The sequence below is a fragment of the Petromyzon marinus genome, chromosome 85 (genome assembly GCF_048934315.1).
Source record: "Petromyzon marinus isolate PM22_M1 ecotype Great Lakes invasive population chromosome 85, UKy_Petmar_22M1.pri1.0, whole genome shotgun sequence".
Taxonomy (NCBI): domain Eukaryota; kingdom Metazoa; phylum Chordata; class Hyperoartia; order Petromyzontiformes; family Petromyzontidae; genus Petromyzon; species Petromyzon marinus.
Genome location: NC_133750.1, coordinates 4,624,384 through 4,647,384, shown reverse-complemented (window position 1 = coordinate 4,647,384; position 23,001 = coordinate 4,624,384).

Sequence of the window (23,001 nt, the reverse complement as noted above, 5' to 3'; positions counted from 1 at the left end):
GAGACTCCCACAGGGTTCAGTGTCAATCAGTGAGACTCTCACAGGGTTCAGTGTTAATCAATGAGACTCCCACAGGGTTCAGTGTTAATCAGTGACACTCCCATAGGGTTCAGTGTTAATCAGTGAGACTCCCACAGGGTTCAGTGTTAATCAGTGAGACTCCCATAGGGTTCAGTGTTAATCAGTGAGACTCCCACAGGTTTCAGTGTTAATCACTGAGACTTCCACAGGGTTCAGTGTAAATCAGTGAGACTCCCATAGGGTGCAGTGTTAATCAGTGAGAATCCCATAGAGTTCAGTGTTAATCAGTGAGACTCCCACAGGGTTCAGTGTTAATCAGTGAGCCTCCCACAGTGTTCAGTGTTAATCAGTGAGTCTCCCACAGTGTTCAATGTTAATCAGTGAGACTCCCACAGGTTTCAGTGTTAATCACTGAGACTCCCACAGGGTTCAGTGTTAATCATTGACACTCCCATAGGGTTCAGTGTTAATCAGTGAGAATCCCATAGAGTTCAGTGTTAATCAGTGAGACTCCCACAGTGTTCAGTGTTGATCAGTGAGACTCCCACAGGTTTCAGTGTTAATCACTGAGACTCCCACAGGGTTCAGTGTTAATCAGTGAGACTCCCATAGGGTTCAGTGTTAATCAGTGAGAATCCCATAGAGTTCAGTGTTAATCAGTGAGACTCCCATAGGGTTCATTGTTAATCAGTGAGACTCCCACAGGGTTCAGTGTTAATCAGTGAGACTCCCATAGGGTTCAGTGTTAATCAGTGAGAATCCCATCGAGTTCAGTGTTAATCAGTGAGACTCCCATAGGGTTCATTGTTTATCAGTGAGACCCCCATAGGGTTCAGCATTAATATGTGAGACTCCCATAGGGTTCAGTGTTAATCAGTGAGACTCCCACAGTGTTCAGTGTTAATCAGTGAGACTCCCACAGTGTTCAGTGTTAATCAGTGAGACTCCCTCAGGTTTCAGTGTTAATCACTGAGACTCCCACAGGGTTCAGTGTTAATCAGTGAGACTCCCATAGGGTTCAGTGTTAATCAGTGAGAATCCCATAGAGTTCAGTTTTAATCAGTGAGACTTCCATAGGGTTCATTGTTAATCAGTGAGACTCCCACAGGGTTCAGTGTTAATCATTGAGACTCCCATAGGGTTCAGTGTTAATCAGTGAGAATCCCATCGAGTTCAGTGGCATTAATAGCAAAGGCCCTTCCTCCAGTTTTTGTACGGCAATAGGGAATGTGAAGTTGGTAAATGAGCGAAGACCTGAGGTCAAATTTGTTCTTTGAAACAGAGAGGAGATCCTTTAGGTAGTCTGCGGAATTTTTTGTAAGTACCTCGTGAATAAATAAGATCTGGTGCACAAGCCGTCGAACATTAAGAGATGTTAAGTTTGACCCAATGTAGAGATCACAGTGGTGAGTCCTATATGGGTAGTTCAATGCAAATCTTAAGGCCGAGTGATAGATGGAATCAAGCTTCTTCAGTACAGTCCTTGGGGCTGATTTATACACGATGTCACAGTAGTCAAGTAGAGGCAGTATAGTAGCTTTGATCAATTCCAAACGGAACATTGGGGGGAAGCAGTGCTTGTGTCGATACAGAAAACCAATTTTTATTTTTGTCTTTTTACCAATATAATCAATGTGATCTTCAATACTAAGTTTTGAATCCAGGATGACCCCAAGATACTTATAGATCTTGACTTGCTCTATTTGATAATTATTCAAGGAATGTAATTGGGGAAAAATAACTTCCTGCTTTAGTCCCGGAGAGAAGCATAGCACCTTGGTTTTGGAGGTATTCAGGACTAGTTTAAGATAAACTAGCTGATGTTTTAGTTTGTTGAAATCACCCTGGAGCTTAGCAATTACGCCATCCGGAGAGCAGGCCAGCAGTAATCAGTATCGTGTCATCTGCAAAAAGATTTACCCTGGAATGATCCAGTTAAGTGCCCAAGTCATTGACATAAAGAGAGAACAAGAGGGGGCCAAGGATGGAACCCTGTGGAACCCCTTTTGTTATCTTAACACTGTTTGACCTCCAACCATCTGTGAATACAGTTTGGGTGCGAGAAAAGAGGTAATTTTTTAACCATTGTACTGTGTTCTCGGAAAAACCGAGGCAACTTAGTTTACTAAGCAGGGTGTTGTGGTCAACTGTATCAAAAGGTTTGGACAGGTCAAGAAAAAGACAGGCACAGTACTGCTTATTATCAAGGCTATTGTAAATTTGATTCAAAGAGTCTAATGCAGCAGATGTGGTGCTGTATTTTTTTCCAGAACCCAGATTGTTTTAGATGTAGTAGATTGTTGGTGGACAGGAAACTGCTAATTTGGTAGTTCAATAATTTTTCAAAAATTTTCATCAATGGGGACAAAATTGAGATAGGTCGGTAGTTATTGGGATCATCTTTAGGGCCCCCTTTGTGAAGTGGACGGACATAGGAATGTTTCCATTGTAGAGGAACTGATGCTTCTTTGATGGACAGGTTGAAAATATGGTCTATAGGTTTGTATATTAGGTGACCAACAGTTAGTAGAGCAAAGACGGGAAAACTATCTGCTCCGGTAGAGGAGGACCCTTTGAGGTAGGACAGTTGTTTCAGAAGATTACTTTCGTGGATTGGTTGGAAACTAAATTCGTTTAATGTTTGGACAGGGGTGTAGGAATTTGCAGGAGCAGGGGTGACTCCCAATACATTATCAAAAAGATTACCAGCTTCAGAAAAATGAAGGTTAAAATTTACATTATGAGACCTCCTTTGCCAGAAACAAGATATAGGAATAGGTTTTACCCTTTTAACTGGCACAAAAAACTGATACCTTTATTCAAGGCATCATGTTTGCAAAAACCACAACACAAGCAGTCAGAATGCAAACAAAAAAGACAACTCTGATAATATGCACTGTCCTTGAATTTGATTGGTCCACACCCGAGACAGCTTTTCTTAGAGCCTAGTCTCCATTGGTGTTGGACCAGAAGACGCCAAAAGGCGTAAAACTCAAAAACAGCGCACCATCAGAGTATTGAGGGCTCGGGGTGAGCATTTACATTATGAGACCTCCTTTGCCAGAAACAAGATATAGGAATAGGTTTTACCCTTTTAACTGGCACAAAAACTGACACCTTCATTCAAGGCATCATGTTTGCAAAAACCACAACACAAGCAGTCAGAATGCAAACAAAAAAGACAACTCTGATAATATGCACTGTCCTTGAATTTGATTGGTCCACACCCGAGACAGCTTTTCTTAGAGCCTAGTCTCCATTGGTGTTGGACCAGAAGACGCCAAAAGGCGTACAACTCAAAAACAGCGCACCATCAGAGTATTGAGGGCTCGGGGTGAGCATTTACATTGAGACCTCCTTTGCCAGAAACAAGATATAGGAATAGGTTTTACCCTTTTAACTGGCACAAAAACTGACACCTTTATTCAAGGCATCATGTTTGCAAAAACCACAACACAAGCAGTCAGAATGCAAACAAAAAAGACAACTCTGATAATATGCACTGTCCTTGAATTTGATTGGTCCACACCCGAGACAGCTTTTCTTAGAGCCTAGTCTCCATTGGTGTTGGACCAGAAGACGCCAAAAGGCGTACAACTCAAAAACAGCGCACCATCAGAGTATTGAGGGCTCGGGGTGAGCATTTACATTGAGACCTCCTTTGCCAGAAACAAGATATAGGAATAGGTTTTACCCTTTTAACTGGCACAAAAACTGACACCTTTATTCAAGGCATCATGTTTGCAAAAACCACAACACCAGCAGTCAGAATGCAAACAAAAAAGACAACTCTGATAATATGCACTGTCCTTGAATTTGATTGGTCCACACCCGAGACAGCTTTTCTTAGAGCCTAGTCTCCATTGGTGTTGGACCAGAAGACGCCAAAAGGCATACAACTCAAAAACAGCGCACCATCAGAGTATTGAGGGCTCGGGGTGAGCATTTACATTATGAGACCTCCTTTGCCAGAAACAAGATATAGGAATAGGTTTTACCCTTTTAACTGGCACAAAAACTGACACCTTTATTCAAGGCATCATGTTTGCAAAAACCACAACACAAGCAGTCAGAATGCAAACAAAAAAGACAACTCTGATAATATGCACTGTCCTTGAATTTGATTGGTCCACACCCGAGACAGCTTTTCTTAGAGCCTAGTCTCCATTGGTGTTGGACCAGAAGACGCCAAAAGGCGTACAACTCAAAAAACAGCGCACCATCAGAGTATTGAGGGCTCGGGGTGAGCATTTACATTATGAGACCTCCTTTGCCAGAAACAAGATATAGGAATAGGTTTTACCCTTTTAACTGGCACAAAAACTGACACCTTTATTCAAGGCATCATGTTTGCAAAAACCACAACACAAGCAGTCAGAACGCCTTTTGGCGTCTTCTGGTCCAACACCAATGGAGACTAGGCTCTAAGAAAAGCTGTCTCGGGTGTGGACCAATCAAATTCAAGGACAGTGCATATTATCAGAGTTGTCTTTTTTGTTTGCATTCTGACTGCTTGTGTTGTGGTTTTTGCAAACATGATGCCTTGAATAAAGGTGTCAGTTTTTGTGCCAGTTAAAAGGGTAAAACCTATTCCTATAAGGTTAAAATTGTCAACTATTTTTTTGGGATCTAAAAAATATTCCCCATTTCGGTGAAGCTCAACGGGCAGATTTTCTGTTTTGGATGCCTTTTCGATAGATTTGATTGTTTTACAAAAAATCCTGGCATTTCCATGTGATTCCAGGAGAGTGAAGGAAAAATAGGCATTTTTTGCATGCCGTATTTTTTTTACAAATCTATTCCTAAAAATGCCCAAGCCTTGTCCCTAGTTTTCATGAGCTTTGTAATCAAAGGATCATGCCATGGTGGGCAGTTGCCTTTAGTTTTAAATCTAACCAACGGAGCATGTTTGTTAAGAATTTGGAGAAACGTGTACCTGAAAGTCTCCCAAGCTGTAGTCAGGTTGGGGATATCACAGACCTTATCAATATCCGAGTGAAGCACATCATTTGTAAATGCCTGAGTGCTGAAGTGCCTCAAAGAGTGCTTCTCAAAAATTTTAGGGGGGGCTTGGGTCTGGCTGATGATCTCACACCAAAAATGAAGGAGTGATCACTAAGGTTATTACCCAGAACACCAGTCAGTGCAAAAATTGTGAGGGGCATTTGTCAATAGGACGTCAAGCAGAGTTGACTGTCCCGGATTTTTTAGGTTGGGTCTTGTGGGGACATTTATTAATTGAAACAAGTTAAATTCATCTGTAAAATTTGTGGCCACGGCCGGTGGGTTTAGCCAATTCCAATTTAGATCACCCACTAAAATTATTTCACCTTTAGGGAGGCCACCAAAAAGCTCTCTCAGTGCCGATGCAGCTTCAACATCCTTCCCACAAGGCGGTCTATAGCAGCACACTACCAATATCTGTTGATTATTTGGGAGAGTTATTCTGAGAGCCAGACCTTCAAAGCAACATTTTTTAAACAAGGAGTGAGCTGGTGAACATGTAATAGTGTTACGAACATAGATGGAAATTCGACCTCCTTTAGATCCTCGGTCAAGCCGAAAAAGGTTGTAGTTTTCAATCGTAATCTGCAAATCATTGACGGTAGGAGTGAGAAATGTTTCTGTTAGGCAAAAAATGTCCGGATCAAGATTTGCCACTTCTAGTTTTAGTTGACTTAATTTAATCACAAGCCCTCTGATGTTGACATGTAGAACACCAACACCTTTCCTGCCAGAAAAATCTACAGAATTATACGAGCTCTTTTCATTTGGGCCAGGATAAAGCTCAATACCACCCAGGAATAAGAAAAGTAGAATTAACAGTTTGCATAAGTATTTTCTGTGAAAGGATGAAGAGCGGCGGACCTTGGACGAATAGCAGCTGCTCGCAGATGGTGTTATTTTTAAGAGCATAATGAAGTTTGTAAGGAGTGCTGGTGAAGTAATGGGACAAAGATAGGGTTTAAAAGGATACAATGATGGAGTGTAGAAGTGTCTATAAGCTGTTTCATTTGCAGGTGTAGTGGAAAATCGAGCAACAAGTATGGACGCAAAGTAACGAGGGTAGCTGTTTGTAAAGTTGAGTGTGGCACTAGATATGGCTGGGAGGGACAGCAGTAGGACAAACAGCAGGATAATTGCCATCTCTAAAATATCCGGGGTATACACAGATTTACACACAAGTGGAAATAGAAAAATATATATACTTGTAGGCCAAGCGTGAGAAAAACGTCTTGCCGCACTCGTCACACATGCACGGCTTCTCGCCCATGTGCTAGGGTTTAACAGCGCCCACCCCCCTCTCCCAGACAGCAAATTCTTGGCTGTTGTGGGCTCGGCTGAACCGCTTGCACCACCTCCTTTCCCCGCCGCAGGATGGTGCTCGAGCTAGCCCTCCTTGAGCTCAGCCCACGACTGGAATGTCGTTTCTTGGCCTCTCGTCTCTCTGCTGCCCGTCCAGACGGCCCCACTGAAGCCCACACAGGGGAACTCTTCATTCACAACCCTCGGCCGTCTCGAATGATCTCCGTGAAGTTGTCCAGGATGGAGCGCACGTCCGCCTTGAGCCGCTTGTTGAACGACTGCAGCAGCGCCGCCTTGCTCTGGGGCAGCGCCCGCGATATCTCGGGGCAGCAGCAGTGGAGAGAGCGCGACTCTCTCTCTCAGGGCAGCAGTGGACAGAGCACGGCTCTCCCTCAGGGCAGCAGTGGATGGAGCACGACTCTCTCTCAGGGCAGCAGAGGAGAGAGAGTCTGGCTCCCTCACGGTAGCGGTGGAGATAGCACGGCTCTCCCTCAAGCCAGTAGTGGAGAGCACGGGGCTCCCTCCGGGCAGCAGTGGAGAGAGCACGGCTCTGCCCCAGGGCAGCAGTGAAGAGAGCGCGGCTCTCCCTCAGGGCAGCAGTGGACAGAGCGCGGCTCTCCCTCAGGGCAGCAGTGGACAGAGCGCGGCTCTCCCTCAGGGCAGCAGTGGACGGATCACGGGGCTCCCTCAGGGCAGCAGTGGAGAGGGCGCGGCTCTGCCCTCAGGGCAGCAGTGGATGGATCACGGGGCTCCCTCATGGCAGCAGTGGATGGATCACGGCTCTGCCCTCAGGGCAGCAGTGGATGAATCACGACTCTCTCTGCCCTCAGGGCAGCAGTGGATGGATCATGCTCTAGGCCGCTACAATAACCGGAAGCCCACGGCCCCACCCAGTTACGCCCGCCGGGAAAATTCTCATTTCTCTCTCTCTCTCTCAACTTTGTACTCCGAACGTCGTGTTGTTGTATCGTTCGTGTTTGGGGGAGAGAGACACTAGGGGAGAGAGACACGGGGAGAGAGACACGGGGAGAGAGACACGGGAAAGAGACACGAAGAGACACTAGGAGACATGCACGGGGAGAGAGACACGGGGAGAGAGACAAGGGGAGAGAGAGACGGGGAGAGAGACACGGGGAGAGAGACACGGGGAGAGAGACACGGGGAGAGAGACACGGGGAGAGAGACACGGGGAGAGAGACACGGGGAGGCATACACGGGGAGAGAGACACGGGGAGACATACACGGGGAGAGAGACACGGGGAGAGAGCCACGGGGAGAGAGACAGAGACAACTAGGATACAGAGACACGGGGAGAGACACTATTGGATAGAGACACAAGGACAGAGACACGAGGAGAGAGACACGGGGAGACACAGACACAAGGAGAGGGACACGGGGAGAGAGACACGTGGTTGGGTAGTGACACACTAAGTCCATTCAACTCTTCTCAACAGTACACACCAACACAATGCGCAATACACACACACTTCATATACACACATACATTATACATAGACCTATACACACACTTATACACATGATACACATATTCACACGAACACATTATACACACATTAAACACACATGTACACATTATACACATACATAATACACACACTTGTACACATTACACACATACATTATACACACACACACTTGTACACATTACACACATACATTATACACACGTGTACACATTATACACACGGCACACTAAATCACGATTAAACATAATAAAATAAAAAAATCGTAGCGACTCAAAGGGAGCAGACGGCCGAAAGCCTGCGGCCTAGCCCGCGTGGTGACAACCACTCCCACGCAAAGACCTCGCACACACACTGACAACCTCACACTCACACAGGCTGACAATCTCACACACACTGACAACCTCACACTCACGCACTGACAACCTCACACGCTCACACTGACAACCTCACACTCACACACTGACAACCTCAAACACACACTGACAACCTCACACTCACACACACTGACAACCTCACACTCACACACTGACAACCTCACACACACACTGACAACCTCACACACACACACACTGACAACCTCACACTCACACACTGACAACCTCACACTCACACACACACTAACAACCTCACACACACACTGACAACCTCACACTCACACACACACTGACAACCTCACACACACACTGACAACCTCACACTCACACACACTGACAACCTCACACACACACACACTGACAACCTCACACTCACACAGGCTGACAATCTCACACTCACACAGGCTGACAACCTCACACTCACACACTGACAACCTCACACTCACAAAGGCTGACAACCTCACACACACACTGACAACCTCACACTCACACACACTGACAACCTCACACACACACACACTGACAACCTCACACTCACACACACTGACAACCTCACACTCACACACTGACAACCTCACACTCACACACTGACAACCTCACACACACACACACTGACAACCTCACACTCACACACACTGACAACCTCACACTCACACACTGACAATCTCACACTCACACACTGACAACCTCACACTCACATACTGACAACCTCACACTCACATACACTGACAACCTCACACTCACACACTGACAATCTCACTCACACACACTGACAACCTCACACTCACACACTGACAACCTCACACACACACACTGACAACCTCACACTCACACACACTGACAACCTCACACTCACACACTGACAATCTCACACTCACACACACTGACAACCTCACACACTCACACACTGACAACCTCACACTCACACACTGACAACCTCACACTCACACACACTGACAACCTCACACTCACACACACACACTAACAACCTCACGCTCACACACTGACAACCTCACACTCACACACTCACAACCTCACACTCACACACACTGACAACCTCACTCACACACACTGACAACCTCACACTCACACACACTGACAACCTCACTCACACACACTGACAACCTCACACTCACACACACTGACAACCTCACACTCACACACACTGACAACCTCACACTCACACAGGCTGACAACCTCACACTCACACACACTGACAACCTCACACTCACACACTGACAACCTCACACTCACACATTGACAACCTCACACTCACACACTGACAACCTCACACTCACACACTGACAACCTCACACACACTGACAACCTCACACACACACACACTGACAACCTCACACTCACACTGACAACCTCACACTCACACACACTGACAACCTCACACTCACACACTGACAACCTCACACTCACACACTGACAACCTCACACTCACACACTGACAACCTCACACTCACACTGAGAACCTCACACTCACACAGGCTGACAACCTCACACACACACAACCTCACACACACACACACATACTGACAACCTCACACTCACACACACACACTGACAACCTCACACACACACAACCTCACACTCACACACACTGACAACCTCACACTCACACACTGACAACCTCACACACACTGACAACCTCACACTCACACAGGCTGACAATCTCACACTCACACACTGACAATCTCACACTCACACACTGACAATCTCACACTCACTGACAACCTCACACTCACACACACTGACAACCTCACACTCACACACACACTGACAACCTCACACTCACACACTGACAACCTCACACACACTGACAACCTCACACTCACACACACTGACAACCTCACACTCACACACACTGGCAACCTCACACACTCACACACTGACAACCTCACACACACACACTGACAACCTCACACTCACACACTGACAACTTCACACACACACACTGACAACCTCACACTCACACACTGACAACCTCACACTCACACACTGACAACCTCACACTCACACAGGCTGAAAATCTCACACACACTGACAACCTCACACTCAAACAGGCTGACAACCTCACACTCACACACACTGACAACCTCACACACACACAGGCTGACAACCTCACACTCACACACTGACAACCTCACACACACTGACAACCTCACACTCACACACTGACAACCTCACACTCACACACACACTGACAACCTCACACTCACACACTGACAACCTCACACTCACACACACTGACAACCTCACACTCACACACACTGACAACCTCACACTCACACACACTGACAACCTCACACACACACACACTGACAACCTCACACTCACACACACTGACAACCTCACACTCACACACTGACAACCTCACACACACACTGACAACCTCACACTCACACACACACTGACAACCTCACACTCACACAGGCTGACAACCTCACACTCACCCACTGACAACCTCACACTCACACACACTGACAACCTCACACTCACACAGGCTGACAACCTCACACTCACACACTGACAACCTCACACTCACACACTGACAACCTCACACTCACACAATGACAACCTCACACACACACTGACAACCTCACACTCACACACACTGACAACCTCACACTCACACACACACTGACAACCTCACACTCACACAGGCTGACAACCTCACACTCACACACTGACAACCTCACACTCACACACTGACAACCTCACACTCACACAATGACAACCTCACACACACACTGACAACCTCACACTCACACACTGACAACCTCACACTCACACACTGACAACCTCACACTCACACACACTGACAACCTCACACTCACACACACTGACAACCTCACACTCACACAGGCTGACAATCTCACACACTGACAACCTCACACTCACACACTGACAATTCCACTCACACAGGCTGACAACCTCACACTCACACACACTGACAACCTCACACTCACACAGGCTGACAACTTCACACTCACACACACTGACAACCTCACACACACACACACTGACAACCTCACACTCACACACTGACAACCTCACACTCACACACTGACAACCTCACACTCACACTGACAATATCACACTCACACACTGACAACCTCACACTCACACACACTGAGAACCTCACACTCACACACACTGACAACCTCACACTCACACACACTGACAACCTCACACTCACACACTGACAACCTCACACTCACACACACACTGACAACCTCACACTCACACACACTGACGATAGACGAAGCCTGCGGCGTGAGAATTAATCCTCAAATTAGTTAAAAATGCACTAACAGATTTAGGGGTGACTGGAGATCTGCCACCTATCGATCTCTGCAATTAAGTTTTTAAACACCTTAGTTGGGTAGCCTGATGAAGGCCGCTTGTGTTGTGGCCGAAACGTCGTGAGAATATTATTGTGTTATTTTATTTTATCAATGTATTATTTTATTATCATTCTACGTGACTTTACCGAAAGAACCAAAGAAGATGAATCATTGCTATCACGAAAGCTTTAAATCGAAATAAAAGCCAAATTAAAGTTTAAGCCGTTAGGCCTAATGCTTGAGGCCTACTAACCTTAAATTTTGATTTAAAGCTTTCGTGACTGCAGTAATTCATATTCTTAGTTTTTTCGGTAAAGTCACGTTGAAGAGAAACAACAAAATAATAAAATATATATAAAACAATAAAAAATTCTCACGACGTTTCGACCATAACTCAAACGGTCGTCTTCACGTCATTGTTGTTTTATATATTTTTATTGTTTTATATATATTTTATTATTTTGTTGTTTCTCTTCAACGTGGCCTACTAACCTGTTTCTAGGCAAAGCCTGATTCCTCAATTACGTTTCATTTACTTATAGATTAAGAATGTTCCATAAGAACATTTATTGATTACCGGAGTGTTGATGATGGGTGATGGTGTTGATGATGGATAAACCAGCAAATCTTTAAAAAAAAGTATTACAACGCTGTATGCTCAAATCCCAGTGTGATGCAAGTCAAACAATACCAACCATAAGATAGATTAACCCTATGTTTTCGAAATCACCCAAAAAAAAGCTTAAAAAAACAATTTTACAACAGTAATCACAGGAAGTGCGATTCTCATTTAACAATAACTCAACACTACCACCCATAGACTCAACACTACAGGTGGATCGTTGGAAGGCAGGACCGTGAACCATGGCGAAGGCTTAAGGGGGGCCTTCGTCCAGCAGTGAATAGATCGTGGCTGATGATGATCACAAATCTCTTAACTCTTTGCCGCCCCCCCGCCCGCCCCCCACTCTCGCACATACAGACAAGGCCCCCCACTTCCTGCGGTTGGGGAACGTGGAGGTGAACGCGGGACAAGAACGAGACGGGACGGAACTCAGGGCCTGGCGCTGCAGGTGAGACTCCCATAGGGTTCAGTGTCAATCAGTGAGACTCCCATAGGGTTCAGTGTTCATCAGTGAGACTCCCACAGTGGTCAGTGTTAATCAGTGAGACTCACATAGGGTTCAGTGTTAATCAGTGAGACTCCCACAGGGTTCAGTGTCAATCAGTGAGACTCCCATAGGGTTCAGTGTTCATCAGTGAGACTCCCACAGTGGCCAGTGTTAATCAGTGAGACTCCCATAGGGTTCAGTGTTAATCAGTGAGACTCCCATAGGGTTCTGTGATAATCAGTGAGACTCCCACAAGGTTCAGTGTTAATCAGTGAGACTCCCATAGGGTTCAGTGTTAATTACTGAGACTCCCACAGGGTTCAGTGTTAATCAGTGAGACTCCCATAGGGTTCTGTGTTATTCAGTGAGACTCCCATAGGGTTCAGTGTTAATCAGTGAGACTCCCACAGGGTTCACTGTTAATCAGTGAGACTCCCATAGGGTTCAGTGTTAATCAGTGAGACTCCCATAGGGTTCAGTGGTAATCAGTGAGACTCCCACAGGGTTCAGTGTTAATCAGTGAGTCTCCCACAGGGTTCAGTGTTAATCAGTGAGACATCCACAGGGTTCAGTGTTAATCAGTGAGACTCCCATAGGGTTCAGTGTTAATCAGTGAGGCTCCCACAGGGTTCAGTGACAATCACTGAGACACCCATAGGGTTCAGTGTTAATCAGTGAGACTCCCATAGGGTTCAGTGTTAATCAGTGAGACTCCCATAGGGTTCAGTGTTAATCAGTGAGACTCCCATAGGGTTCAGTGTTAATCATTGAGACTCCCATAGGGTTCAGTGTTAATCAGTGAGACTCCCCTAGGGTTCGTGTGTTAATCAGTGAGATTCCCATAGGGTTCAGTGTTAATCAGTGAGACTCCCACAGGGTTCAGTGTTAATCAGTGAGACTCCCACAGGGTTCAGTGTTAATCAGTGAGACTCCCACAGGGTTCAGTGTTAATCAGTCAGACTCCCATAGGGTTCAGTGTTAATCAGTGAGACTCCCACAGGGTTCAGTGTTAATCAGTGAGACTCCCATAGGGTTCAGTGTTAATCAGTGAGACTCCCATAGGGTTCAGTGTAAATCAGTGAGTCTCCCACAAGGTTCATGTGTTAATCAGTGAGACTCCCACAGGGTTCAGTGTTAATCAATGAGACTCCCATAGGGTTCAGTGTTAATCAGTGAGACTCCCACAGGGTTCAGTGTTAATCAGTGAGACTCCCACAGTGTTCAGTTTTAATCAGTGAGACTCCCACAGTGTTCAGTGTTAATCAGTGAGACTCCCATAGGGTTCAGTGTTAATCATTGAGAATCCCATAGAGTTTGGTGTTTATCAGTGAGACTCCCATAGGGGTAATTGTTAATCAGTGAGACACCCATAGGGTTCAGTGTTAATCAGTGAGACTCCCATAGGTTTCAGTGTTAATCAGTGAGACTCCCACAGGGTTCAGTGTTAATCAGTGAGACTCCCATAGGGTTCAGTGTTAATCAGTGAGAATCCCATAGAGTCCGGTGTTAATCAGTGAGCCTCCCACAGGGTTCAGTGTTAATCAGTGAGACTCCCACAGTGTTCAGTGTTAATCAGTGAGACTCCCACAGTGTTCAGTGTTAATCAGTGAGACTCCCATAGAGTTAATTGGTAATCAGTGAGACACCCATAGGGTTCAGTGTTAATCAGTGAGACTCCCATAGGTTTCAGTGTTAATCAGTGAGACTCCCACAGGGTTCAGTGTTAATCAGTGAGACTCCTATAGGGTTCAGTGTTAATCAGTGAGAATCCCATAGAGTTCGGTGTTAATCAGTGAGACTCCCATAGGGTTAATTGTTAACAGTGAGACTCCCATAGGGTTCAGTGTTCATCAGTGAGACTCCCATAGGTTTCAGGGTTAATCAGTGAGACTCCCATAGGGTTCACTGTTAATCAGTGAGACTCCCTCACAGGGTTCACTGTTAATCAGTGAGACTCCCATAGGGTTAAGTGTTAATCAGTGAAACTCCCATAGGGTTCAGTCTTAATCAGTGAGACTCCCACAGGGTTCAGTGTTAATCAGTGAGACTCCCATAGGGTTCAGTGTTAATCAGTGAGACTCCCACAGGGTTCAGTCTTAATCAGTGAGACTCCGACAGGGTTCAGTTTTAATCCGTGAGACTCCCATAGGGTTCAGTGTTAATCAGTGAGACTCCCATAGGGTTCACTGTAAATCAGTGAGTCTCCCACAAGGCTCAAGTGTTAATCAGTGAGACTCCCACAGGGTTCAGTGTTAATCAATGAGACTCCCATAGGGTTCAGTGTTAATCAGTGAGACTCCCACAGAGTTCAGTGTGAATCAGTGAGACTCCCACAGGGTTAAGTGTAAATCAGTGAGACTCCCTCAGGGTTCATGTGTTAATCAGTGAGACTCCCATAGGGTTCAGTGTTAATCAGTGAGCCTCCCACAGGGTTCAGTGTTAATCAGTGAGACTCCCACAGTGTTCAGTGTTAATCAGTGAGACTCCCACAGTGTTCAGTGTTAATCAGTGAGACTCCCATAGGGTTCAGTGTTAATCATTGAGAATCCCATAGAGTTTGGTGTTAATCAGTGAGACTCCCATAGGGTTAATTGTTAATCAGTGAGACACCCATAGGGTTCAGTGTTAATCAGTGAGACTCACATAGGTTTCAGTGTTAATCAGTGAGACTCCCATAGGGTTCAGTGTTAATCAGTGAGACTCCCATAGGTTTCAGTGTTAATCAGTGAGACTCCTACAGGGTTCAGTGTTAATCAGTGAGACTCCCATAGGGTTCACTGTTAATCAGTGAGACTCCCTCAGGGTTCACTGTTAATCAGTGAGACTCCCATAGGGTTAAGTGTTAATCAGTGAAACTCCCATAGGGTTCAGTTAATCAGTGAGACTCCCTTAGGGTTCAGTCTTAATCAGTGAGACTCCCACAGGGATCAGTGTTAATCCGTGAGACTCCCACATGGTTCAGTGTTAATCAGTGAAACTCCCACAGGGTTCAGGGGTAATCAGTGAGACTCCCACAGGGTTCATTGTTAATCAGTGAGTGTCCCACTGGGTTCAGTTTTAATCAGTGAGACTCCCACAGGGTTCAGTGTTAATCAGTGAGACTCGCACAGGGTTCAGTGTTAATCAGTGAGAATCCCATAGAGTTCAGTGTAAATCAGTGAGACTCCCATAGTGTTCACTGTTAATCAGTGAGACTCCCTCAGGGTTCACTGTTAATCAGTGAGACTCCCATAGGGTTCAGTGTTAATCAGTGAGACTCCCATAGGGTTCAGTGTTAATCAGTGAGACTCCCACAGGGTTCAGTCTTAATCAGTGAGACTCCCACAGGGTTCAGTGTTAATCCGTGAGACTCCCACATGGTTCAGTGTTAATCAGTGAAACTCCCACAGGGTTCAGGGGTAATCACTGAGACTCCCACAGGGTTCATTGTTAATCAGTGAGTGTCCCACTGGGTTCAGTTTTAATCAGTGAGACTCCCACAGGGTTCAGTGTTAATCAGTGAGACTCGCACAGGGTTCAGTGTTAATCAGTGAGAATCCCATAGAGTTCAGTGTTAATCAGTGAGACTCCCATAGGGTTCATTGTTAATCAGTGAGACTCCCACAGGGTTCAGTGTTAATCAGTGAGACTCCCATAGGGTTCAGTGTTAATCAGTTAGAATCCCATCGAGTTCAGTGTTAATCAGTGAGACTCCCATAGGGTTCATTGTTTATCAGTGAGACCCCCATAGGGTTCAGCATTAATCTGTGAGAATGCCCAAAGGGTTCAGTGTTAATCAGTGAGAATCCCACAGGGTTCAGTGTTAATCAGTGAAACTCCCCTAGGGTTCAGTGTTAATCAGTGAGTCTCCCACAGGGTTCAGTGTTAATCAGTGATACTCCCATAGGGTTCAGTGTTAATCAGTGAGACTCCCACAGGGTTCAGTGTTAATCAGTGAGACTCCCATAGGGTTCAGTGTTAATCAGTGAGACTCCCATAGGGTTCAGTGTAAATCAGTGAGTCTCCCACAAGGTTCATGTGTTAATCAGTGAGACTCCCACAGGGTTCTGTGTTAATCAATGAGACTCCAATAGGGTTCAGTGTTAATCAGTGAGACTCCCACAGGGTTCAGTGTTAATCAGTGAGACTCCCACAGGGTTCAGTGTTAATCAGTGAGACTCGCTCAGGGTTCATGTGTTAAACAGTGAGACTCCCATAGGGTTCAGTGTTAATCAGTGAGACTCCCACAGGGTTCAGTGTTAATCAGTGAGACTCCCACAGTGTTCAGTGTTAATCAGTGAGACTCCCATAGGTTTCAGTGTTAATCAGTGGGACTCCCACAGGGTTCAGTGTTAATCAGTGAGACTCCCACAGGGTTCAGTGTTAATCAGAGAGACTCCCCTAGGGTTCAGTGTTAATCAGTGGGACTCCCACAGGGTTCATTGTTAATCAGTGAGACTTCCACAGTGTTCAGTGTTAATCAGTGAGACTCCCATAGGGTTCTGTGTTAATCAGTGAGACTCCCACAGGGTTCAGTGTTAATCAGTGAGACTCCCATAGGGTTCAGTGTTAATCATTGAGACTCCCATAGGGTTCAGTGTTAATCAGTGAGACTCCCCTAGGGTTCGTGTGTTAATCAGTGAGATTCCCATAGGGTTCAGTGTTAATCAGTGAGACTCCCACAGGGTTCAGTGTTAATCAGTGAGACTCCCACAGGGTTCAGTGGTAATCAGTGAGACTCCCACAGGGTTCAGTGTTAATCAGTGAGACTCCCATAGGGTTCAGTGTTAATCAGTGAGACTCCCACAGGGTTCAGTGTTAATCTGTGAGACTCCCATAGGGTTCAGTGTTAATCAGTGAGACTCCCATAGGGTTCAGTGTTAATCAGTGAGACTCCCACAGGGTTCATTGTTAATCAGTGAGACTCCGACAGGGTTCAGTGTTAATCAGTGAGACTCCCATAGGGTTCAGTGTTAATCAGTGAGACTCCCATAGGGTTCAGTGTAAATCAGTGAGTCTCCCACAAGGTTCATGTGTTAATCAGTGAGACTCCCACAGGGTTCAGTGTTAATCAATGAGACTCCCATAGGGTTCAGTGTTAATCAGTGAGACTCCCACAGGGTTCAGTGTTAATCAGTGAGACTCCCACAGTGGTCAGTTTTAATCAGTGAGACTCCCACAGTGTTCAGTGTTAATCAGTGAGACTCCCATAGGGTTCAGTGTTAATCATTGAGAATCCCATAGAGTTTGGTGTTTATCAGTGAGACTCCCATAGGGGTAATTGTTAATCAGTGAGACACCCATAGGGTTCAGTGTTAATCAGTGAGACTCCCATAGGTTTCAGTGTTAATCAGTGAGACTCCCACAGGGTTCAGTGTTAATCAGTGAGACTCCCATAGGGTTCAGTGTTAATCAGTGAGAATCCCATAGAGTCCAGTGTTAATCAGTGAGTCTCCCACAGGGTTCAGTGTTAATCAGTGAGACTCCCACAGTGTTCAGTGTTAATCAGTGAGACTCCCACAGTGTTCAGTGTTAATCAGTGAGACTCCCATAGGGTTAATTGGTAATCAGTGAGACACCCATAGGGTTCAGTGTTAATCAGTGAGACTCCCATAGGTTTCAGTGTTAATCAGTGAGACTCCCACAGGGTTCAGTGTTAATCAGTGAGACTCCTATAGGGTTCAGTGTTAATCAGTGAGAATCCCATAGAGTTCGGTGTTAATCAGTGAGACTCCCATAGGGTTAATTGTTAACAGTGAGACTCCCATAGGGTTCAGTGTTCATCAGTGAGACTCCCATAGGTTTCAGGGTTAATCAATGAGACTCCCATAGGGTTCACTGTTAATCAGTGAGACTCCCTCAGGGTTCACTGTTAATCAGTGAAACTCCCATAGGGTTAAGTGTTAATCAGTGAAACTCCCATAGGGTTCAGTCTTAATCAGTGAGACTCCCACAGGGTTCAGTGTTAATCAGTGAGACTCCCATAGGGTTCAGTGTTAATCAGTGAGACTCCCACAGGGTTCAGTCTTAATCAGTGAGACTCCGACAGGGTTCAGTTTTAATCCGTGAGACTCCCATAGGGTTCAGTGTTAATCAGTGAGACTCCCATAGGGTTCACTGTAAATCAGTGAGTCTCCCACAAGGCTCAAGTGTTAATCAGTGAGACTCCCACAGGGTTCAGTGTTAATCAATGAGACTCCCATAGGGTTCAGTGTTAATCAGTGAGACTCCCACAGAGTTCAGTGTGAATCAGTGAGACTCCCACAGGGTTAAGTGTAAATCAGTGAGACTCCCTCAGGGTTCATGTGTTAATCAGTGAGACTCGCATAGGGTTCAGTGTTAATCAGTGAGCCTCCCACAGGGTTCAGTGTTAATCAGTGAGACTCCCACAGTGTTCAGTGTTAATCAGTGAGACTCCCACAGTGTTCAGTGTTAATCAGTGAGACTCCCATAGGGTTCAGTGTTAATCATTGAGAATCCCATAGAGTTTGGTGTTAATCAGTGAGACTCCCATAGGGTTAATTGTTAATCAGTGAGACACCCATAGGGTTCAGTGTTAATCAGTGAGACTCACATAGGTTTCAGTGTTAATCAGTGAGACTCCCATAGGGTTCAGTGTTAATCAGTAAGACTCCCATAGGTTTCAGTGTTAATCAGTGAGACTCCTACAGGGTTCAGTGTTAATCAGTGAGACTCCCACAGGGTTCAGTGTTAATCAGTGAGACTCCCATAGGGTTCAGTGTTAATCAGTGAGACTCCCACAGGGTTCAGTCTTAATCAGTGAGACTCCGACAGGGTTCAGTTTTAATCCGTGGGATTCCCATAGGGTTCACTGTTAATCAGTGAGACTCCCATAGGGTTCAATGTAAATCAGTGAGTCTCCCACAAGGCTCAAGTGTTAATCAGTGAGACTCCCACAGGGTTCAGTGTTAATCAATGAGACTCCCATAGGGTTCAGTGTTAATCAGTGAGACTCCCACAGAGTTCAGTGTGAATCAGTGAGACTCCCACAGGGTTCAGTGTTAATCAGTGAGACTCCCACAGGGTTCAGTGTTAATCAGTGAGACTCGCTCAGGGTTTATGTGTTAAACAGTGAGACTCCCATAGGGTTCAGTGTTAATCAGTGAGACTCCCACAGGGTTCAGTGTTAATCAGTGAGACTCCCACAGTGTTCAGTGTTAATCAGTGAGACTCCCACAGTGTTCATTGTTAATCAGTGAGACTCCCATAGGGTTCAGTGTTAATCCTTGAGAATCCCACAGTGTTCAGTGTTAATCAGTGAGACTCCCATAGGGTTAAGTGTTAATCATTGAGAATCCCATAGAGTTTGGTGTTTATCAGTGAGACTCCCATAGGGGTAATTGTTCAGTGTTAATCAGTGAGACTCCCATAGGTTTCAGTGTTAATCAGTGAGACTCCCACAGGGTTCAGTGTTAATCAGTGAGACTCCCACAGGGTTCAGTGTTAATCAGTGAGAATCCCATAGAGTCCAGTGTTAATCAGTGAGCCTCCCACAGGGTTCAGTGTTAATCAGTGAGACTCCCACAGTGTTCAGTGTTAATCAGTGAGACTCCCACAGTGTTCAGTGTTAATCAGTGAGACTCCCATAGGGTTAATTGGTAATCAGTGAGACACCCATAGGGTTCAGTGTTAATCAGTGAGACTCCCATAGGTTTCAGTGTTAATCAGTGAGACTCCCACAGGGTTCAGTGTTAATCAGTGAGACTCCTATAGGGTTCAGTGTTAATCAGTGAGAATCCCATAGAGTTCGGTGTTAATCAGTGAGACTCCCATAGGGTTAATTGTTAACAGTGAGACTCCCATAGGGTTCAGAGTTCATCAGTGAGACTCCCATAGGTTTCAGGGTTAATCAATGAGACTCCCATAGGGTTCACTGTTAATCAGTGAGACTCCCTCAGGGTTCACTGTTAATCAGTGAGACTCCCATAGGGTTAAGTGTTAATCAGTGAAACTCCCATAGGGTTCAGTCTTATTCAGTGAGACTCCCACAGGGTTCAGTGTTAATCAGTGAGACTCCCATAGGGTTCAGTGTTAATCAGTGAGACTCCCACAGGGTTCAGTCTTAATCAGTGAGACTCCGACAGGGTTCAGTTTTAATCCGTGAGACTCCCATAGGGTTCAGTGTTAATCAGTGAGACTCCCATAGGGTTCACTGTAAATCAGTGAGTCTCCCACAAGGCTCAAGTGTTAATCAGTGAGACTCCCACAGGGTTCAGTGTTAATCAATGAGACTCCCATAGGGTTCAGTGTTAATCAGTGAGACTCCCACAGAGTTCAGTGTGAATCAGTGAGACTCCCACAGGGTTAAGTGTAAATCAGTGAGACTCCCTCAGGGTTCATGTGTTAATCAGTGAGACTCGCATAGGGTTCAGTGTTAATCAGTGAGCCTCCCACAGGGTTCAGTGTTAATCAGTGAGACTCCCACAGTGTTCAGTGTTAATCAGTGAGACTCCCACAGTGTTCAGTGTTAATCAGTGAGACTCCCATAGGGTTCAGTGTTAATCATTGAGAATCCCTTAGAGTTTGGTGTTAATCAGTGAGACTCCCATAGGGTTAATTGTTAATCAGTGAGACACCCATAGGGTTCAGTGTTAATCAGTGAGACTCACATAGGTTTCAGTGTTAATCAGTGAGACTCCCATAGGGTTCAGTGTTAATCAGTGAGACTCCCATAGGTTTCAGTGTTAATCAGTGAGACTCCTACAGGGTTCAGTGTTAATCAGTGAGACTCCCACAGGGTTCAGTGTTAATCAGTGAGACTCCCATAGGGTTCAGTGTTAATCAGTGAGACTCCCACAGGGTTCAGTCTTAATCAGTGAGACTCCGACAGGGTTCAGTTTTAATCCGTGAGACTCCCATAGGGTTCAGTGTTAATCAGTGAGACTCCCATAGGGTTCACTGTAAATCAGTGAGTCTCCCACAAGGCTCAAGTGTTAATCAGTGAGACTCCCACAGGGTTCAGTGTTAATCAATGAGACTCCCATAGGGTTCAGTGTTAATCAGTGAGACTCCCACAGAGTTCAGTGTGAATCAGTGAGACTCCCACAGGGTTAAGTGTTAATCAGTGAGAATCCCATATGGTTCAATGTTAATCAGTGAGACTCCCACTGGGTTCAGTGTTAATCAGTGAGACTCCCACAGTGTTCAGTGTTAATCAGTGAGACTCCCATAGGGTTAGTTGGTAATCAGTGAGACACCAATAGGGTTCAGTGTTAATCAGTGAGACTCCCATAGGTTTCAGTGTTAATCAGTGAGACTCCCACAGGGTTCAGTGTTAATCAGTGAGACTCCTATAGGGTTCAGTGTTAATCAGTGAGAATCCCATAGAGTTCGGTGTTAATCAGTGAGACTCCCATAGGGTTAATTGTTAACAGTGAGACTCCCATAGGGTTCAGTGTTCATCAGTGAGACTCCCATAGGTTTCAGGGTTAATCAATGAGACTCCCATAGGGTTCACTGTTAATCAGTGAGACTCCCTCAGGGTTCACTGTTAATCAGTGAAACTCCCATAGGGTTAAGTGTTAATCAGTGAAACTCCCATAGGGTTCAGTCTTAATCAGTGAGACTCCCACAGGGTTCAGTGTTAATCAGTGAGACTCCCATAGGGTTCAGTGTTAATCAGTGAGACTCCCACAGGGTTCAGTCTTAATCAGTGAGACTCCGACAGGGTTCAGTTTTAATCCGTGAGACTCCCATAGGGTTCAGTGTTAATCAGTGAGACTCCCATAGGGTTCACTGTAAATCAGTGAGTCTCCCACAAGGCTCAAGTGTTAATCAGTGAGACTCCCACAGGGTTCAGTGTTAATCAATGAGACTCCCATAGGGTTCAGTGTTAATCAGTGAGACTCCCACAGAGTTCAGTGTGAATCAGTGAGACTCCCACAGGGTTAAGTGTAAATCAGTGAGACTCCCTCAGGGTTCATGTGTTAATCAGTGAGACTCGCATAGGGTTCAGTGTTAATCAGTGAGCCTCCCACAGGGTTCAGTGTTAATCAGTGAGACTCCCACAGTGTTCAGTGTTAATCAGTGAGACTCCCACAGTGTTCAGTGTTAATCAGTGAGACTCCCATAGGGTTCAGTGTTAATCATTGAGAATCCCATAGAGTTTGGTGTTAATCAGTGAGACTCCCATAGGGTTAATTGTTAATCAGTGAGACACCCATAGGGTTCAGTGTTAATCAGTGAGACTCACATAGGTTTCAGTGTTAATCAGTGAGACTCCCATAGGGTTCAGTGTTAATCAGTAAGACTCCCATAGGTTTCAGTGTTAATCAGTGAGACTCCTACAGGGTTCAGTGTTAATCAGTGAGACTCCCACAGGGTTCAGTGTTAATCAGTGAGACTC